Raw genomic sequence first — 13,567 nt, 5'->3', positions numbered from 1 at the left:
AACTCAGGCCATCTCCTAAGGTATGCTAGAAGTTGCCACCTAACATCTCCACCTACATTTCACTAGTCAATATTTGGCTCTGTGGCTATATTTAGCCTCAAGGCATGTTGGGAAAGGAAGACTTTATTCTGGATCGCCATGGAGTTCTACCAATAGTGGAGAAAGGAAGAGGGGATATTGGTATGGACAGTGGGCATTCCTGCCACAGGCATTTATGACTGAACTTTGCTGTATGAATTATTATATGGGACAGTGGAAGAAGTAAAGGCTGTGAGTGATATTGGCCTGAGTTTAAATTTCTTTCTGCCATTCCCCCTTAAACCCGCTGGCTTGAAGGGTCTCTCTCCTCCTTGGAACTCAATGATATGAAATGTCTTTAAAGGGTTAAATATAAAATGAGAGGGCACACCCCATCTGCCATAGTCAATGCATCAGTGGAGAATGAGAGGTGGTAGATGACCCAGCAGTAAGAGGCAGGGCTTTCAGAGAGCAGGAATGAGGAGCAGCCAGTTCTACAGCGCTGTGCTTGGAGCTTGGAGCCCAAAGTGCGGTGGAAGGCAGATGTGGCACTCACACCTGGAGACAAGGAAACTGCCTGCTTGTGAGTTTAAGGGCCACTAAGAAGCCCTCCACCACCATGAACAAGCAAGCCAGCTTTGGTGTATCTCTGGGAAAAGCCAGAGAAATAAAATAAAATAAAATAAAATAAAATAAAATAAAATAAAAAAAGAGGGTTCTGCAGTGAGGAAAAAGCACAAGATAGGAGAAAGAAGCAGGACTCAGACAGCCGGGTTTGCAATAGATCAAGACTCTGGGTTTCCTGAAATGAAATCCCAGAACCCAGTCACTCTGAAGTTAGGGGCTCTAGAAACCATATACCCAAAGCCGTTGGCTTCAAAGTCATAATAAAAAGCTGGAGTGTGTGTGTGTGTGTGTGTGTGTGTGTGTGTGTGTGTGTGTGTCTATGTTTACCCATTAAATTTTAGAAATATTCTTAGGTGGGAATGTTTTAATCCAAAACTCAATAACTGAGCTTTCTTTTACTTCATGGGCAATTCTAACACATACTCACACACACACACACACACACACACACACACACACGCTTCCAAATTAGTCTTTAATTTCTGACTGTGACACACAAACAGGCAACCAAAGATCAGAGAGGTTTTATGTACCGCTAATGAAAAACAGAGGCCAAAACAGGAAAGAAAAAAAAAAGTAATATAGAGAAAACCCAGTTGTTCGTTCCCTTGAGGAGGCCAGAGGCTGAGCCCATTAAACAGTAAGAAACGATCTGAGGAAGCCTGAAGAGAGAAGCTCTTGAAAATGAAAACACGGTGATTAAAAGAAACATGAAGCAGAGCATTGGGAAGTTCAGTCCAAAGACCACAGGCAGCAAGATGAGCTCATTCAACCACCTTCAGAGCTCGTGATGTGTTAACTGTGCAGCCTGTTTCCCATTTGACAAATACAAAAGGTTACATCCATGACCAGTGAGGTGGCTCAGCAGGTAACGACACTTGCTGCCATAACTGACTAGGTTTGAATCCAGAATCCACATGCTAAAAGAGAGTACCTGGTGCTGGCTGGAGAAATGGCTCAGCACTTAAGAGCACTGACTCTTCTTCCTAAGGTCCTGAGTTCAATTCCCAGCAACCACACGGTGGCTCACAACCATCTGTAATGAGATCTGATGCCCTCTTCTGGTGGGTCTGAAGACAGCTACAGTGTACTCGCATACATGAAATAAAATCAGTCACGTGTGCACAGGCATGTGAGCACAGTACATGTAAACAGATGCCAGAGGTCAATTAAGATGCTGTTCACCTTGTTTTTTGAGACAGGGTCTCTCATTGGCCTGGAACTTACCACTTAGTAAGCTGGATTGGCTGGCCCATGAGCCCTAGGATACCCTCTCTCACTAGCCTCGGGATTACAAGTATGCCCTGCCACACCTAGAACCTTTTTTAAAATACTTTTTTTTTAATTCTTCACTCGTATACTACACCCCAACCACAGTTTTTCTCCCTCCCTTCCCCACAACCTACCCCCCCAAGCTCACCTCCCCTCCGCCCCAGATCCACCCTTGTTCCTCCTCTCAGAGAATAGCAGGCCTCCCTGGCACATCAACCAAACATGGCATAAGAAGTTACAATAAGACCAGACACATACCATCATACCAAGGCAGGACAAGGAGACCCAGTGGGAGGAGAAGGCACACCTAGCTCCTTAACATGGGGGCTGGGACTAAACTCAGTTTCCCATGCTTATGTAATCAGTACTTTACTACCTCCCCAGCCTATCAAATACAAATTTTAATTGCAATAAAAATATATGCTTTAAAACCCCCTGGGCTCTGTCGCTAACTAGCTATGTGTCACCAAACACCTTGCCTTGCTCTGAGATGTTCTCCCTCATGTGTAGAATGGCAATAGCATACTCTACATATATCACAAGCATTGTGGGTGGTGACATCAACAACCCCATTTGCTTTACAATCTATTTATTCCACATCTTCTGTGGCCCTCAGGTTGCCTTCACTATCATGGCCGCCCATCTTTTTCTAGACTGATGCTCCTGGATTTGGGATTTATGGGGGGGAAAAAAGCATATTACGACACCTTTATTTTTCCTTCCTGGCACTTGTGTTATTTTTCTCAAAATAGAAGCATTTTCTAAACCAAGTTTCCAAGTAACTCCTAAAGGGACAAAAGCGGGGTGCGGGAGGGGGACCACTCTCAGCTCTTGGAGTCCATTTATCAAGCTCTGTTAGGGATGCAAGGAGTCACTAAGTGACCGCGGGATGCAGTCAAGGAAGTTGGTTGCGAGCAGTTTGCTCATTACTCTGCTCTTATCTTACCACTGCAGCCCCTGCTAATGTCTGCTGACTCCCACAGAAGCTGCCGCGCTCCCCTTCTGTCAGCATTATTGTCCTCAAGGTTCTGAATAGCTCATTCTCTAATCTAGACCTCCAGGGGACGGATCCATGAGCCAGGCTAAAGTTGCATTAAAGTATGGCCATATTTTCAACCCAAACAATCCCGTGGGTTAATGAGGGAGAGGCAACGACTAAACACCTAGTCACCCAGGCTTCTATTTCACCAGTGTACGATTAGGGAACTGGAAGGCGTGTTGTGGATGACATCATTCATTCATTCCATCGCTTCTGCTTTGCAGATTAGGCACAGATAGTTGAATGCTATAGCTTGGGTCACAAAAGCAACTATTTGGCAAAATGTGAGCCCTTATTCTGTTTCAGGGTAGTTTACCACAACCACCCCATTCCTTCTCTAGTGGATGAGTCAAGAGACAGTTTCATTTGTACATTCATGTATAGTACATTCAATGATAACGTTGACCCAACCTAGTTAATATCAATCAGTTTAGCTGAATAACTTACCTGGGTCCCCTTGCCGCAAATGCAGTTGGAAGCAAAGGCTTGCACGAATTTTGTTTAATTAAGAAAATAACGCCAAAGATAAGAGTGGAATGGATGAAGGGCTAGGACAGGGAAGCCATTGTGAGGATGTACCTCTGCTGGTCACCACAATGGTCAGCTGGGACCATTCAGAAACCTGAAGGGACCATCTTAAAAGTCCCATATGCTACATCCCCAAATTGGCCTCCATCCTCCATCCCCATGAACCCAAATTTGCCATAAGTCTTCAAACTCCTGTACACTTCCATGTTGTATGTACTTGAGGCCTAAAAAGTTCTACAACTGTCTCCAGGCCCACACATGTGGAGTCCAAACATGCCACAACACCAGTAAGCTCTGCACAGGGCAGCAATGGCAGGAGTTGTAGTATCAGTTGCCCTAGCAACCACTGGAGAAAGGGAGGGCCAAGAGGATACACTAGACTCCGTTGACTCATTCTAGAGGTCTAGTTATCATTGGTTGTCCTGTCCTTCCTACTCAAGTCAGAAATCATGAGAGATCTAGGTGGTGCCACCATCCTGTAATCCCAGCTCTTGGGAGGCCGAAGCAGAGTGATTGCCATGAATTTGAAGTCACCTGAGCTACACACACACAAAAAAATTTTAATTAAAAATAAAGAAGTTATGTTGAAATTGATCAAACTATAAAGGAAGCCACTCTAGGAAGAAGAAAGTCACTCTAGAAATGCATACATGGACAGGAAATGGATTCTACCCTTTGAGAAAGTCTTGGGATTCATTCTTAGCGGGACAAGAATTCCTATCATGAGCCAGAAGGGAAATACATAAGGTACAGAGGACTGTAGAGACACCAAAGAGACCACAGTAATGACCTTCATTTCTAATGCCCATACTTGAGCCTACAGGGCAAAAGCACACAGGAAAGCGCCTATAGGACTGTGGAACAAGAACAAACAAGCGAAACCTTTGGTGTGAATGGCTAGGTTCATGCCTTACGTCTGGGGCTAATTGTTCAGTCTGACTTTCCCAGTCATTGAAAACTCATTAAAAAACCAATTTTTTAATTGACTTCCTGTACCTGACTCTGAATCCTCCATTTAACAAGTCCTCCATCTAAGGCTTTGATAATTAAATAATAATTTCACTGACTCGGGCAAAAGTTGCATATACTATGTCAAGAGCCAGCCACATGACTTTGAGGGTCAGTCACTCAACTCCTCTCCGCCTTGGTTTCCTTGTCAGAAATATGAGTTTGGACATTTTACTCAGGTCTGTTTGCTAGGGGCCCCGTGACAGTGAACGGAGATTACCCATAGGAAAGAGCTCTGATGATTTAAAACACTTTATAAAAAGAAATCATTCAGCCAGAAACTTCATAAAATGCGCACTGTAAAAGATGGCACTAGCAGTGGGGGGGGGGGGGGAGAGAGAGAGAGAGAGAGAGAGAGAGAGAGAGATCTACAATCACAAATGTTCAAACTGCAGAGATGCCACCGATACCCGTGGTACCTGTACTGTTTGTTTCTAGCCAACAAAGATGAGCTATGACCACTTCTTCAATTAGTCATAAAAACAGGAAGTGATAGATCCCCGGTGCATACTAAGGAGCTGTGCATACACATATCCTATTTAATTCTAGAAGCAGTCTGAGGAGACAGATAATCTTCTGAAAAATAAAATTGTTTTACATTTTTATTTATTGTGTCCGTGCGATTGTGTGTCTGGGTGAGTGTGCACATGTCATGGCGCATGCAAGGAGCCAGAGACCAGCTTACTGTAGTCAGTTCTCTCCGTCCACCGCATGAGTCTGAAAAATCCAACTCTGACAGGTCATCAGGGTTGACATCAGTCACTTTTACCCCCTGAGCCATCTTGGTCCATTAGATATAGATAATCTTGTTAACTCCATAGTATGAATGGGGAACCTGAGGTCTGGAGAGCTTCAGTCGGTTGTTTCCAATATCCAATGGTACCTGTGGGATTAAGCAGGCAGTTGGATTCCAGAATGGGTTTACTCCTTCTGCTGTTCCCTCCTTAGTTATTGCATTCGTAGTTTAAGAGTAATGAAGGGAAACAAAGACCCAATCCTGGAATCATGTAGGCATTAGTGACAGGGGTAACTCCAGTGCACACGTTTGCGTTTCAAACCCAAGAGGTGCCAGGCCAACTAATACTCTACTACCCAGAGTGACCCTACGTTCATTTAGCAAAACAACAGTAGGTTCTTCCCTAGAGCTCTGGTGCTCCCTGGCCATGGGTTCTTGGCCAGGTTTATAGTATCAGGCATGAGTTTCATTCTGTGGAGCAGACCTTAGATCCAAGCAAAGAGTGGTTGGTGAATCCCATAGCATTCATGCTGTTACTGCACAAATGGGTACATCCTGCCAGGTTGGTCATTATTGTAACTTACAGGTTTGATGTCTTTCCTCCTTCAACGAGCTGTATAGCATCTTCTGTAACAATGAAAACTACTACTCTTTCTCCTTAGCTACTTCTCAGAGCCCTTAAACTTGACATACTGCCTGACATAATGAGTTCCCAAAATATAAACTTTTGATATTGGTTTCTCATATTAACCTTTAGGTTGCTAGTCTTCTCTTTGTCTGACAAAGTGGTTGCTGATGGCCTATGGCCATACTACCCTGAAGGGCATCCAACCTCATCAGACAGGGTGCCTAGGCTCCCAGGGAGAATGTGCTCAGAACCTTTCATACATTCCCTGATCAGTATCCATGGCAAATAGTCAGACTGCTTCCGACTACTCTTTAAACTGGAAATTACTAAACAATTCAGGTTTTCTGCACCAACTCAAGTGCCCAGTGCTTTTCAGACTGACTCTGTAAATTAAGCAGATCACTCTTCAGCTTGAAAATTGCCACCTCCTCTCGTGCACTACAAACATTCTTCATCAGCAATTACGGGAAGTGTCCAAATGAATGGTTTCTTTGTCGCTGTCCTTCCAAAGAGTTGCAGTTAGTAGCATGTCTCAAAAGCATCTAATGGCAGTCATCTGTACTAAATTATTTTAGATTGTTTAGAATAATAGTTTAACCTTCCTTTGAAAAAACTCACAGTGCTATCAAGATAAATGATTAAAATATACAGTGTGAATTCAACAAATACTGCTACTGCTATCAGACAGAAATATTTGCTCATTCATCATCCAGTGAGTGTTTATTAAGAACCCACTGTGTTCTGTGTATTCAACTTCCACAGTTGCCTGTATCCAGCCGGTCACAGGATTGGAAAGAAGTTAATAAACAATAAGATGTTAGTGTGGAACTTAACTCATCGCTGTCTTTCTTGTTCTTTAAGAGAGCCAGATGAGTTAGCCCGTGGAAACACTTTTAACGTTAGGGCAGAAAGTCTAAGGTGTGTTGGTAAACAAAGATTTTAGTAGTTCCTGACAAATTCCAAAGTGTCTTTAGACAACCCACATATGTATCCCCTCTCCCATGATATAGTGATGAGCTAGAAATTGAGAAGTTCCAACCCTGATGCTTCCTGTACGCCAGGCATTGCGCTACTCATTTGGGATATATCCGTAGGTGAGATGCATGCAGCTCTTACCTTTAGGGATCCAGATCGGTGGGGAAGAGAGAAAAATGAGCACAGCTGCATGTAGAGTGCTCCAGCCGCAGTCACTTCACAGAGTGACTGGAGCAAGCCGCAAAGCACCTCCTTGCCCCGTGGTCGTGATCTGGTTGAACTGTTGTGTCCTTGTGCTGTCTCATCTTCCAACGCTGTCAACATTAAGAGTAATTATAACCCTTTGACATAGCCTGCCGAGTCTACTCATATTCTTAACACAGTACCAAACATGGGATCGCTTTTTCGATCTTCTCTGGCCCAATTCTAGTTTAAGCTAAAGAGAAATTTCATTTAAAAATTAAGCATACCTGAGATGGTATACATCTCTGACTCCAGAAAGCTAAAGTAAGATAATCTCGTTTGAGCTCAGTGTGGGCTACATAGTGAGGCCCAGGGCTCAAAAATAAGACAATAAAATAAACAGCCTTTTGTTCTTTAGTCATAAAAATTGAAATTATCACCTACATTTTGCTTTTCTCGTTCCCTTTTCAAAACTTTTCTGCCAAAGTCCAGAAATCTTTTCACGATCTTCATTTTAAAAGGTTTATTTTATTTAAAATGTATTGATTAATTTGATGATTGGTTGATCTGTGTGTGCTGTGAATATGATGTGTGTGTCAGAAGCCAGAAGAGAAGCCTTATCTCTTAGAGCTGGAGTTAGAGGCGTTTGTGGGACACCCAGCTTGCTATGAGGGTGATGTCATCCTGATTACTCTTCAGTGCTCTTAGCCAGCAAGCCATCCCTCCAGCCTAAAGATCTGCAGTTAACATGAACTGTAGACAAAAGGTTTTCATGTAAGAACACTGTAAGGACAGATATCGCAATCTTGCCCTGTGCCCACCCTCCCTGCCCACTCGTGCCCACTTTCATGATCCTACCTGGTGACTCTGGAGCTGACACTGCAGGGGACACACAATTATGCTTGTTTCTTCGGCAATGAGACTTCCTAACATGCATAGACTTTCAGAAGATGCAAAGGTACTAACTGAATAGTATATGTGTACATGATATTATTCAGGTGCATATTATATATTTTGTAAATATATAAATTTTCAAAAAATCCAATTAAAATGCACACAGAAGTGTTGATTTCTCCTCTTGTAAATAAGAGACACTTTGAGGAGTTTCCACAAACCAGGAATGTTTTCAATGTAAAGAAGAGTGCTGGGTAACCAATCTTTGGAATTATTTTTGAGGGTAATTTTAGTAGTTCTGTTCAAATGGAGATTTTTTTAAGACTGCTATTTTTCTGAGTGGCACATATGTCAGCAGAGCAGAATAAAAAGCCTAATAAAAACATATCTGATTATAAATGAGATTTTCCAGTAAGTTGCTTTTCACTAGCTGGGCGCTTGGCATCGTCCTTGAAAGCCAAGGTTTCCAATGATCTGCCTCAGAAGTTAATGACATAGTTCCCCATGACAAAGAAGTCCGATTCCAAGGGCATTATATAGTTTTGTGGGTTTTTAAATATTCATTTTAACAGCATCTTGTTCCTGGAAATGCTCCTCTCTGAAGCCATTTCCTACACGCGGTTGACTATATCATCTATACGCACAGATGCCTATAGTTGCTGAAGGATCAGCTATATATATGTGGGGAAATTAAACTCAACCCCAAACACACTGTGAATTTCCAGTGCTCTTTTGTTTTGGTTGTCACAAAGAAAGAGAACAGAAACACAGCACCTGCAGCGTGGACCTCTCTGGCATAGGCCAATCGCAGACCTCTTTGTAGTGCCCCGTCCTCCATCCTGTTGGGGATAGAAACCTGTCAGGAGTGGTACTGCCTAGGCACAGCAGCCTATGACCTCATCATCTTTCATGAAGGTTGGCAGCTGTGACTGAGCATAAACTCACAAAACAAAGCGCTACCTGGTCCCAACGGACTCTGCTACACACCGTTTATAGAGATGTCCCCAGACAACAGATATGAGAGAATGAGAACTTAGAACTACCCAGATTTGTGCATAACCGCCCCATGATTTTGGGGAAATAACTTCATTTTGCTTCATCTTGAATTTTCTTGGCTGAAAAATGAGAGAATTATGCATAGCAGATTCCTCCAAGTGTTCAAACCCGGACTCATGGTCTATAACTGTAATGAAAACTCAAACACAGACAGTTGTGGAAGTGCACACCTAAAACCCCAGCAACGGGAGAAGGAGACAGAGTATCAAAGGTTCAGGGTCATCCCCAGCAACTTGCTGAGTTGGGCTCCCGAGAACCTATGTCAAAAAAATAAAAACAAAAATTAAAAAAAAACAGAAATCATTCTAGACTCAGTAATTTTATATATGCAACCAAACAGACACATGTAAATTCACAGAACTAAAAAAATTCACAAGACAGATACATGCCACTCCTAGAAGCACCATATACACTCACAAAAGTATTGGAATTTATAATCATTAGGAAATGGACACATAAACACAATGTTGTGACTTGCAACATTGTAACCAATGAGGTAGACTAGCCTAGGACCTTATCAAACAACACAGGTAATTCACTCAGCATTCAACGTTGAACAGCAAGTGGCCAAAAAAATGCATATACTATATTCATATGATGTTTTAAAATGTACGATATTCTTATCACTTGTAAGGGAAAGTTCTGAGGACACCCTGGAAGCTGGTTGTCACCATCTCACAGGCAGGAAGGGCATTACCAGTCGTATGGTGCATATAGGTCCACCAACGATTGGACTTTGGTGTTTTGTTTTGTTCCATTGTGGTATGTTTGTGGTGCTGAGAACCAAAACAAAGTTCTCCAACCCAGGGCCTCGGGAATACTAGGCACGCAGCCCAATGCAATCCTTGACATCTCAAGTTTAACACTCAAAAATCATTGTAAGAATATTTCTTTTATCTTTGAAGGTCATAGCCAAAGCTTGGGAGGACAGAGGAAATAGAGTCTATCAAGAAATAGTCCCACTTTGGCCATGGGGAAACATTGAATTAATTCGCTACATTTTTATGTCTTGTAAAAAGATTCCTCGTGTCCCTCTTCTATCTACCATCCTTTGGGATAATAAATGTTCCTTTTCCTCCCAAATCTAGCTTTGTGAATGTCATGTTATATCCATGACACAGTCTGAGTTCAGGGAACTTGAAACTCCAGTTATTAACATTTTTATTATTGGAGAATTTGTTCATAGGATGCTACTCAAATGCACATCAGAGATTTGGGGCTGCTAACATCTACACAGTTAAGTGTGTGTGGACAGTACAGATGGCATGACATGCCGTGGAGATCAGAGGACGACTTGCAAGAGTTGGTTTTCTCCTTCCCCTGTGTGGGTTCGGGGGATCCAACCCAGATTGTGATGCTTGGCAGCCAATGTCATTATCCGCTGTGCCATGCTGTTGACCCAAGATTGGCAAGTTTGAAAAGAGGATTTGAAAGTGAGGGCGGGGGGAGGTAGAACTGAAGAAAGATGTAGGGGTGGATTTTGTCAAAACACATGATATGCTTATATGAAATTCTCAAACAAAAAAATTAAAAAAGGATTTTTTTTGCAGCGATTTAGCCAGCTATACTTCCACTCTGTATCAAAGATAATATATCCCTTCCACAGAAGTTTCATTCCCCCATAGAACTAGAGAAAGAACCCCTAGCCTTGCATGAGCTAAGCAAATCCTCTACCAGTGAGTTAGGTTCCAAGTTCTTTCTCCTTAGTTTGTTTTGTTTTGTTTTGTTTTGTTTTGTTTTGTTTTGTTTTGTTTTGTTTTGTTTTTTGAGAAAATTCTGTTTTCCAGGGTGACCTTGAACTAAAGATGCCTTGAACTCCCCATCCTTCCTCTTTAGCCCCCCACGGGCTGGGTTGACAAGCCTTCGACACCAGCTTATTGTGCTCCTAGTTCACAGAACTTAGTGTGCTGCCCAGCCTTTGATAGTTAGAGTCTAGTCAATAAGATCATGACTGGGCTCCCCTAAAATTGATTTTGAAGCTCTAAAGAGCAACCCTGAAGCTCTAGAACAGCAACTAGAGTCCAGGGAAAGCCAGTGGATGGAGAATTATTTTAAAACAGAATAGATTTCTGAGATAATATTTTTCATTCATTCACCATTGTAATAGATGCTTATTTAGCTCTTACTGTACATGAGGCACTGTTGCAGACACTAGAAACAGGAGTAGGAGAAACTGGTCCCGGTTTCTGTTCTCAGGGAGCTTGCATTCTGACGATTTCTTGTGATAACGCATAGATTGAAATGGAGACCCACAGAGTATGCTGGCTAAGACAATGACTGACAAGGCCTTCCAGAAAAACCTCCCATGGTCCTCCACACTCCGACAAGCTGCGTGCCTCTGTCTGAACTCCTGGGGGATGATCTTATCTGCTGGGACAGCTGTTGTTCCATCCTGTGCTTCTGCATCCCAGATGACATGCCATCTGTGGGAGAGAGCCAGGTGCTCTCGGGTCTAGACGAGGAGATCTAAGCAGCCTTCCTAAGCATCTGCCTTTGACCAGTACACTGCTTATCAGATCAGCGCATGACACCCACCACACGCTTACAAACTAGAGCTCACCACGCTTATTCTCTTCTGAACAGAAAAGTGAAGCCCAGTGAGATGAGGTAACTTCTGCCAAGGTTAACCACGTAGGGGGTAGGTGAAGGAAGTCCTCTCGGAACACAAGAAGGGCCCAACGAGCATCATCTGCATTAACGGAGGGACTGTGGCCAGACAAGTCACATGACTTGCACGAGCGAAGGGCCAGAGCTTATTTGTATTTAGGATTTACTATTCTATCCACCATGGTTTCTACATTTATTTTGATTTTTATAATCGTGTATTCAAATGCTATTTATTTTGATTTCTGAGCTTTGTTGAAGGAGATTTAGTTTGTTTTTAATTTTGAGACTATGTGTGTATGTGTGTGTGTGTGTGTGTGTACAATCACTCTCACATGTGCGCGCGTGCTCGCGCGCGAGCACACACACACACACACACACACACACACACACACACACACAAGTTCAAATGCCCACAGAATCCAGAAAAGGGTACTGGATCCTCTGAAGACAGAGTTACAAGTGGCTGTGAACTAATCAACACAGACCCTCTACAAGAGCTGTACCCAGCTCTTAACCTCTGAGCCATCTCTCCATCCACCCAGTTACTCGGCTTTTCTGACATCCATTTAAGTACTGTGGAGTGCCTCCCTCCCCTCACTCTAGTTAGTCTCAAGATTACTGGTCCTACCACTGTGGCACAGTTAAAGAGGAACTACCTGCTGCTTCATCAGCTGTCCCGGTAACTTTAAAACACTTAAAACGTAGCACTGTGCCTTATGACCATAAGACTGAATTAATCCCTAGGATAAAAGTGAGTAAATATTTCGCAAATATTTGTGGGACTCAGCTTTTGGCTCCAGAAAAAATTAAGAAGACGAATTTCTGTTCTGTGAGAGGAAAGCAACAGATAAACTCTCCAGGATCCATGTCGACCCACACGATACATGGTGCCACACGATACATGACTGCTGGCAGTAAGACGGTTCACGTCGGTTTCACTTTAACCATGGCAATCAGACAGTGAGGAATCACTGGGGCGAACATTTAGCACACCTCACTTCAAGTCCTCTCCAGAAAGCTGGACCCTGAGTCTGAGCAATGTGGAATGCCATCTAGCAAGTCAGGCACCGTTAAGTCCAGGTCAATGTGAGTCCAAACCTACGCCTTTCCCACTCAGCTATCCCCCTTTCTATTTTGGAAGGAAGCAGGCCTAATGCGAAAGATGCTGAGTTCTTCAAAGCAGCCGACTGCAGGTACCTGCCCAGCATGAGAGGATGGGAACGACCTGGTTCTTCTTTGTGCAATATCATCTCTAGTCACTGTTGTGGGCAAGCCTTGGAGATTATCCCGGTCTGTAGTGTGGCCTTGTCCTGAATCCATTTGAAGAGGGAGAATCCCTGAACCAGAACCTCTGTTGTGTGGAATAAGGAAGGGATCTCCATGTTGTCTTCCTGAGTTGCTCTTGTCCAGGCTAATTGTCTCGCCACAAGGAACTCAAAGGTGGCCAACTGCTCTGAGCATCTCAGGTCAGACACAGGGGAGACGGTTGTCAGCATCATTGTGTGTGTCACTCAGACCTCCATAGGTTTCTAAGACTGCTCTGACTCCCGGCATGACTGGTACACCCTGATGCTATTTCTCAGGGTATATTTCTTAAAACACCCACACTACACAGAATCTTACAGTTAAATAACTTTAATCAAGTTTTCCACTTTATCATTTTCCAGAATCTTCAAACAGCTGATGTGGGTGTTGTGCCCAAGAGGTCTGCATTACAGTCAGCGTCGCTGAAACCAGGGAGTTTGTTTGATGAGCAACTCTTAAGATAGGTGTGGGGTGGAATATACTATGGAAAGAGACTCATCACAATCTTTCAATTTCTCTCTCATTAGTAAATGCTAAGAGGGTGACAACTTGGGAAATGACTCTTAAAACGTTCATACTCTTTTCTCCCTTGTTGTGACAAAAAATGACAAGTTGTGTAAAGTTTCAAAACTAGGAAGTAATTACCTTACTTTTCATAACTCTAAGATTTACCTCATCTGTCTTTTCCATC

The 13,567-nt window shown here is 43.0% G+C and overlaps 1 protein-coding gene and 1 long non-coding RNA gene across 4 annotated transcripts in view; one reads left to right on the top strand and one right to left on the bottom strand.

Moving 5' to 3' along the window:
- Pde11a (phosphodiesterase 11A) overlaps positions 1 to 13,567 on the top strand; it is a 353,338-nt gene that overhangs the window by 293,865 nt on the left and 45,906 nt on the right. The gene's annotated exons all lie outside the window — the stretch shown is intronic.
- Positions 5,109 to 8,741, bottom strand: Gm52518. Its single transcript, XR_003953860.1, has 3 exons — positions 8,683 to 8,741; positions 6,973 to 7,145; positions 5,109 to 5,375 (listed from the first exon to the last, which is right to left on the bottom strand). It is a non-coding gene; the product is annotated as a predicted gene, 52518 (long non-coding RNA).

The sequence above is a fragment of the Mus musculus genome, chromosome 2 (genome assembly GCF_000001635.26).
Source record: "Mus musculus strain C57BL/6J chromosome 2, GRCm38.p6 C57BL/6J".
Lineage (NCBI taxonomy): Eukaryota > Metazoa > Chordata > Mammalia > Rodentia > Muridae > Mus > Mus musculus.
The sequence above is the reverse complement of the archived record's forward strand: the minus strand, read 5'-3'. Positions and strand labels throughout refer to the sequence as shown.